Here is a 6000-nt window from a genome sequence, read left to right on the forward strand (position 1 = left end):
AAAAAGAGTGCCTGAGCTTCAAAAAGCCTTAAAAAGTCTCTGAGATTCTTCAGAAAGCATGAAAGAGTTTGAGTTTTTTCAAAAGTTCTTCTTAGTCTTCTTCACTAATGGTCTAAGCTTTTAAATAAGGCCTGGTTAGTACTTGGATGGGAGGCCGCATGGGAATACTAGGTGTTGTAAGCTTTTTTAAGAAAAAAAAAAAAGAGTCCCTGAGCTTCTTCAAAAAGCCTTAAAAAGTCTCTGAGATTCTTCAGAAAGCATGAAAGAGCTTGAGTTTTTTCAAAAGTTGTTCTTAGTTTTCTTCACTAATGGTCTAACCTTTTAAATAGCCCAATTTTGGCAGCAGTTTTAGCTTACGGCCATACCACCTTGGGCACGCCCGATCTCGTCTGATCTCGGAAGCTAAGCAGGGTCGGGCCTGGTTAGTACTTGGATGGGAGACCGCCTGGGAATACCAGGTGCTGTAAGCTTTTAAAAAAAAAAAAAAAAAAAAAAGAGTGCCTGAGCTTCAAAAAGCCTTAAAAAGTCTCTGAGATTCTTCAGAAAGCATGAAAGAGTTTGAGTTTTTTCAAAAGTTCTTCTTAGTCTTCTTCACTAATGGTCTAAGCTTTTAAATAAGGCCTGGTTAGTACTTGGATGGGAGGCCGCATGGGAATACTAGGTGTTGTAAGCTTTTTTAAGAAAAAAAAAAAAGAGTCCCTGAGCTTCTTCAAAAAGCCTTAAAAAGTCTCTGAGATTCTTCAGAAAGCATGAAAGAGCTTGAGTTTTTTCAAAAGTTGTTCTTAGTTTTCTTCACTAATGGTCTAACCTTTTAAATAGCCCAATTTTGGCAGCAGTTTTAGCTTACGGCCATACCACCTTGGGCACGCCCGATCTCGTCTGATCTCGGAAGCTAAGCAGGGTCGGGCCTGGTTAGTACTTGGATGGGAGACCGCCTGGGAATACCAGGTGCTGTAAGCTTTTAAAAAAAAAAAAAAGAGTGCCTGAGCTTCAAAAAGCCTTAAAAAGTCTCTGAGATTCTTCAGAAAGCATGAAAGAGTTTGAGTTTTTTCAAAAGTTGTTCTTAGTTTTCTTCACTAATGGTCTAACCTTTTAAATAGCCCAATTTTGGCAGCAGTATTCGCTTACGGCCATACCACCTTGGGCACGCCCGATCTCGTCTGATCTCGGAAGCTAAGCAGGGTCGGGCCTGGTTAGTACTTGGATGGGAGACCGCCTGGGAATACCAGGTGCTGTAAGCTTTTAAAAAAAAAAAAAAGAGTGCCTGAGCTTCAAAAAGCCTTAAAAAGTCTCTGAGATTCTTCAGAAAGCATGAAAGAGTTTGAGTTTTTTCAAAAGTTCTTCTTAGTCTTCTTCACTAATGGTCTAAGCTTTTAAATAAGGCCTGGTTAGTACTTGGATGGGAGGCCGCATGGGAATACTAGGTGTTGTAAGCTTTTTTAAGAAAAAAAAAAAAGAGTCCCTGAGCTTCTTCAAAAAGCCTTAAAAAGTCTCTGAGATTCTTCAGAAAGCATGAAAGAGCTTGAGTTTTTTCAAAAGTTGTTCTTAGTTTTCTTCACTAATGGTCTAACCTTTTAAATAGCCCAATTTTGGCAGCAGTTTTAGCTTACGGCCATACCACCTTGGGCACGCCCGATCTCGTCTGATCTCGGAAGCTAAGCAGGGTCGGGCCTGGTTAGTACTTGGATGGGAGACCGCCTGGGAATACCAGGTGCTGTAAGCTTTTAAAAAAAAAAAAAAGAGTGCCTGAGCTTCAAAAAGCCTTAAAAAGTCTCTGAGATTCTTCAGAAAGCATGAAAGAGTTTGAGTTTTTTCAAAAGTTGTTCTTAGTTTTCTTCACTAATGGTCTAACCTTTTAAATAGCCCAATTTTGGCAGCAGTATTCGCTTACGGCCATACCACCTTGGGCACGCCCGATCTCGTCTGATCTCGGAAGCTAAGCAGGGTCGGGCCTGGTTAGTACTTGGATGGGAGACCGCCTGGGAATACCAGGTGCTGTAAGCTTTTAAAAAAAAAAAAAAGAGTGCCTGAGCTTCAAAAAGCCTTAAAAAGTCTCTGAGATTCTTCAGAAAGCATGAAAGAGTTTGAGTTTTTTCAAAAGTTCTTCTTAGTCTTCTTCACTAATGGTCTAAGCTTTTAAATAAGGCCTGGTTAGTACTTGGATGGGAGGCCGCATGGGAATACTAGGTGTTGTAAGCTTTTTTAAGAAAAAAAAAAAAGAGTCCCTGAGCTTCTTCAAAAAGCCTTAAAAAGTCTCTGAGATTCTTCAGAAAGCATGAAAGAGCTTGAGTTTTTTCAAAAGTTGTTCTTAGTTTTCTTCACTAATGGTCTAACCTTTTAAATAGCCCAATTTTGGCAGCAGTTTTAGCTTACGGCCATACCACCTTGGGCACGCCCGATCTCGTCTGATCTCGGAAGCTAAGCAGGGTCGGGCCTGGTTAGTACTTGGATGGGAGACCGCCTGGGAATACCAGGTGCTGTAAGCTTTTAAAAAAAAAAAAAAGAGTGCCTGAGCTTCAAAAAGCCTTAAAAAGTCTCTGAGATTCTTCAGAAAGCATGAAAGAGTTTGAGTTTTTTCAAAAGTTGTTCTTAGTTTTCTTCACTAATGGTCTAACCTTTTAAATAGCCCAATTTTGGCAGCAGTATTCGCTTACGGCCATACCACCTTGGGCACGCCCGATCTCGTCTGATCTCGGAAGCTAAGCAGGGTCGGGCCTGGTTAGTACTTGGATGGGAGACCGCCTGGGAATACCAGGTGCTGTAAGCTTTTAAAAAAAAAAAAAAAAAAAAAAAGAGTGCCTGAGCTTCAAAAAGCCTTAAAAAGTCTCTGAGATTCTTCAGAAAGCATGAAAGAGTTTGAGTTTTTTCAAAAGTTCTTCTTAGTCTTCTTCACTAATGGTCTAAGCTTTTAAATAAGGCCTGGTTAGTACTTGGATGGGAGGCCGCATGGGAATACTAGGTGTTGTAAGCTTTTTTAAGAAAAAAAAAAAAGAGTCCCTGAGCTTCTTCAAAAAGCCTTAAAAAGTCTCTGAGATTCTTCAGAAAGCATGAAAGAGCTTGAGTTTTTTCAAAAGTTGTTCTTAGTTTTCTTCACTAATGGTCTAACCTTTTAAATAGCCCAATTTTGGCAGCAGTTTTAGCTTACGGCCATACCACCTTGGGCACGCCCGATCTCGTCTGATCTCGGAAGCTAAGCAGGGTCGGGCCTGGTTAGTACTTGGATGGGAGACCGCCTGGGAATACCAGGTGCTGTAAGCTTTTAAAAAAAAAAAAAAGAGTGCCTGAGCTTCAAAAAGCCTTAAAAAGTCTCTGAGATTCTTCAGAAAGCATGAAAGAGTTTGAGTTTTTTCAAAAGTTCTTCTTAGTCTTCTTCACTAATGGTCTAAGCTTTTAAATAAGGCCTGGTTAGTACTTGGATGGGAGGCCGCATGGGAATACTAGGTGTTGTAAGCTTTTTTAAGAAAAAAAAAAAAGAGTCCCTGAGCTTCTTCAAAAAGCCTTAAAAAGTCTCTGAGATTCTTCAGAAAGCATGAAAGAGCTTGAGTTTTTTCAAAAGTTGTTCTTAGTTTTCTTCACTAATGGTCTAACCTTTTAAATAGCCCAATTTTGGCAGCAGTTTTAGCTTACGGCCATACCACCTTGGGCACGCCCGATCTCGTCTGATCTCGGAAGCTAAGCAGGGTCGGGCCTGGTTAGTACTTGGATGGGAGACCGCCTGGGAATACCAGGTGCTGTAAGCTTTTAAAAAAAAAAAAAAGAGTGCCTGAGCTTCAAAAAGCCTTAAAAAGTCTCTGAGATTCTTCAGAAAGCATGAAAGAGTTTGAGTTTTTTCAAAAGTTGTTCTTAGTTTTCTTCACTAATGGTCTAACCTTTTAAATAGCCCAATTTTGGCAGCAGTATTCGCTTACGGCCATACCACCTTGGGCACGCCCGATCTCGTCTGATCTCGGAAGCTAAGCAGGGTCGGGCCTGGTTAGTACTTGGATGGGAGACCGCCTGGGAATACCAGGTGCTGTAAGCTTTTAAAAAAAAAAAAAAGAGTGCCTGAGCTTCAAAAAGCCTTAAAAAGTCTCTGAGATTCTTCAGAAAGCATGAAAGAGTTTGAGTTTTTTCAAAAGTTCTTCTTAGTCTTCTTCACTAATGGTCTAAGCTTTTAAATAAGGCCTGGTTAGTACTTGGATGGGAGGCCGCATGGGAATACTAGGTGTTGTAAGCTTTTTTAAGAAAAAAAAAAAAGAGTCCCTGAGCTTCTTCAAAAAGCCTTAAAAAGTCTCTGAGATTCTTCAGAAAGCATGAAAGAGCTTGAGTTTTTTCAAAAGTTGTTCTTAGTTTTCTTCACTAATGGTCTAACCTTTTAAATAGCCCAATTTTGGCAGCAGTTTTAGCTTACGGCCATACCACCTTGGGCACGCCCGATCTCGTCTGATCTCGGAAGCTAAGCAGGGTCGGGCCTGGTTAGTACTTGGATGGGAGACCGCCTGGGAATACCAGGTGCTGTAAGCTTTTAAAAAAAAAAAAAAGAGTGCCTGAGCTTCAAAAAGCCTTAAAAAGTCTCTGAGATTCTTCAGAAAGCATGAAAGAGTTTGAGTTTTTTCAAAAGTTGTTCTTAGTTTTCTTCACTAATGGTCTAACCTTTTAAATAGCCCAATTTTGGCAGCAGTATTCGCTTACGGCCATACCACCTTGGGCACGCCCGATCTCGTCTGATCTCGGAAGCTAAGCAGGGTCGGGCCTGGTTAGTACTTGGATGGGAGACCGCCTGGGAATACCAGGTGCTGTAAGCTTTTAAAAAAAAAAAAAAGAGTGCCTGAGCTTCAAAAAGCCTTAAAAAGTCTCTGAGATTCTTCAGAAAGCATGAAAGAGTTTGAGTTTTTTCAAAAGTTCTTCTTAGTCTTCTTCACTAATGGTCTAAGCTTTTAAATAAGGCCTGGTTAGTACTTGGATGGGAGGCCGCATGGGAATACTAGGTGTTGTAAGCTTTTTTAAGAAAAAAAAAAAAGAGTCCCTGAGCTTCTTCAAAAAGCCTTAAAAAGTCTCTGAGATTCTTCAGAAAGCATGAAAGAGCTTGAGTTTTTTCAAAAGTTGTTCTTAGTTTTCTTCACTAATGGTCTAACCTTTTAAATAGCCCAATTTTGGCAGCAGTTTTAGCTTACGGCCATACCACCTTGGGCACGCCCGATCTCGTCTGATCTCGGAAGCTAAGCAGGGTCGGGCCTGGTTAGTACTTGGATGGGAGACCGCCTGGGAATACCAGGTGCTGTAAGCTTTTAAAAAAAAAAAAAAGAGTGCCTGAGCTTCAAAAAGCCTTAAAAAGTCTCTGAGATTCTTCAGAAAGCATGAAAGAGTTTGAGTTTTTTCAAAAGTTGTTCTTAGTTTTCTTCACTAATGGTCTAACCTTTTAAATAGCCCAATTTTGGCAGCAGTATTCGCTTACGGCCATACCACCTTGGGCACGCCCGATCTCGTCTGATCTCGGAAGCTAAGCAGGGTCGGGCCTGGTTAGTACTTGGATGGGAGACCGCCTGGGAATACCAGGTGCTGTAAGCTTTTAAAAAAAAAAAAAAAAAAAAAAGAGTGCCTGAGCTTCAAAAAGCCTTAAAAAGTCTCTGAGATTCTTCAGAAAGCATGAAAGAGTTTGAGTTTTTTCAAAAGTTCTTCTTAGTCTTCTTCACTAATGGTCTAAGCTTTTAAATAAGGCCTGGTTAGTACTTGGATGGGAGGCCGCATGGGAATACTAGGTGTTGTAAGCTTTTTTAAGAAAAAAAAAAAAGAGTCCCTGAGCTTCTTCAAAAAGCCTTAAAAAGTCTCTGAGATTCTTCAGAAAGCATGAAAGAGCTTGAGTTTTTTCAAAAGTTGTTCTTAGTTTTCTTCACTAATGGTCTAACCTTTTAAATAGCCCAATTTTGGCAGCAGTTTTAGCTTACGGCCATACCACCTTGGGCACGCCCGATCTCGTCTGATCTCGGAAGCTAAGCAGGGTCGGGCCTGGTTAGTACTTGG

The 6000-nt window shown here is 40.7% G+C and overlaps 14 non-coding genes across 14 annotated transcripts; all 14 read left to right on the plus strand.

Annotated features, from left to right (window-relative positions):
- Window positions 1-351: 351 nt before the first annotated feature.
- LOC143708512 (5S ribosomal RNA) lies at window positions 352-470 on the plus strand. The gene has a single exon (XR_013193422.1). It is a non-coding gene; the product is annotated as a 5S ribosomal RNA (ribosomal RNA).
- A 371-nt stretch (window positions 471-841) lies between these two features.
- On the plus strand, window positions 842-960 carry LOC143708513 (5S ribosomal RNA). The gene has a single exon (XR_013193423.1). It is a non-coding gene; the product is annotated as a 5S ribosomal RNA (ribosomal RNA).
- Window positions 961-1122: 162 nt separating this feature from the next.
- LOC143708514 (5S ribosomal RNA) lies at window positions 1123-1241 on the plus strand. Its single transcript, XR_013193424.1, has one exon. It is a non-coding gene; the product is annotated as a 5S ribosomal RNA (ribosomal RNA).
- Window positions 1242-1604: 363 nt separating this feature from the next.
- On the plus strand, window positions 1605-1723 carry LOC143708515 (5S ribosomal RNA). The gene has a single exon (XR_013193425.1). It is a non-coding gene; the product is annotated as a 5S ribosomal RNA (ribosomal RNA).
- Window positions 1724-1885: 162 nt separating this feature from the next.
- On the plus strand, window positions 1886-2004 carry LOC143708516 (5S ribosomal RNA). The gene has a single exon (XR_013193426.1). It is a non-coding gene; the product is annotated as a 5S ribosomal RNA (ribosomal RNA).
- A 363-nt stretch (window positions 2005-2367) lies between these two features.
- Window positions 2368-2486, plus strand: LOC143708517 (5S ribosomal RNA). The gene has a single exon (XR_013193427.1). It is a non-coding gene; the product is annotated as a 5S ribosomal RNA (ribosomal RNA).
- A 162-nt stretch (window positions 2487-2648) lies between these two features.
- LOC143708518 (5S ribosomal RNA) lies at window positions 2649-2767 on the plus strand. The gene has a single exon (XR_013193428.1). It is a non-coding gene; the product is annotated as a 5S ribosomal RNA (ribosomal RNA).
- A 372-nt stretch (window positions 2768-3139) lies between these two features.
- Window positions 3140-3258, plus strand: LOC143708520 (5S ribosomal RNA). Its single transcript, XR_013193430.1, has one exon. It is a non-coding gene; the product is annotated as a 5S ribosomal RNA (ribosomal RNA).
- Window positions 3259-3621: 363 nt separating this feature from the next.
- Window positions 3622-3740, plus strand: LOC143708521 (5S ribosomal RNA). Its single transcript, XR_013193431.1, has one exon. It is a non-coding gene; the product is annotated as a 5S ribosomal RNA (ribosomal RNA).
- Window positions 3741-3902: 162 nt separating this feature from the next.
- On the plus strand, window positions 3903-4021 carry LOC143708523 (5S ribosomal RNA). Its single transcript, XR_013193432.1, has one exon. It is a non-coding gene; the product is annotated as a 5S ribosomal RNA (ribosomal RNA).
- A 363-nt stretch (window positions 4022-4384) lies between these two features.
- LOC143708524 (5S ribosomal RNA) lies at window positions 4385-4503 on the plus strand. Its single transcript, XR_013193433.1, has one exon. It is a non-coding gene; the product is annotated as a 5S ribosomal RNA (ribosomal RNA).
- Window positions 4504-4665: 162 nt separating this feature from the next.
- Window positions 4666-4784, plus strand: LOC143708525 (5S ribosomal RNA). The gene has a single exon (XR_013193434.1). It is a non-coding gene; the product is annotated as a 5S ribosomal RNA (ribosomal RNA).
- Window positions 4785-5147: 363 nt separating this feature from the next.
- On the plus strand, window positions 5148-5266 carry LOC143708526 (5S ribosomal RNA). Its single transcript, XR_013193435.1, has one exon. It is a non-coding gene; the product is annotated as a 5S ribosomal RNA (ribosomal RNA).
- Window positions 5267-5428: 162 nt separating this feature from the next.
- Window positions 5429-5547, plus strand: LOC143708527 (5S ribosomal RNA). The gene has a single exon (XR_013193436.1). It is a non-coding gene; the product is annotated as a 5S ribosomal RNA (ribosomal RNA).
- The last annotated feature ends 453 nt before the right edge of the window (window positions 5548-6000 follow it).

Source organism: Siphateles boraxobius, unplaced genomic scaffold, assembly GCF_051911475.1.
Source record: "Siphateles boraxobius isolate OS27281-9 unplaced genomic scaffold, OSU_SipBor_1 425, whole genome shotgun sequence".
NCBI lineage: Eukaryota > Metazoa > Chordata > Actinopteri > Cypriniformes > Leuciscidae > Siphateles > Siphateles boraxobius.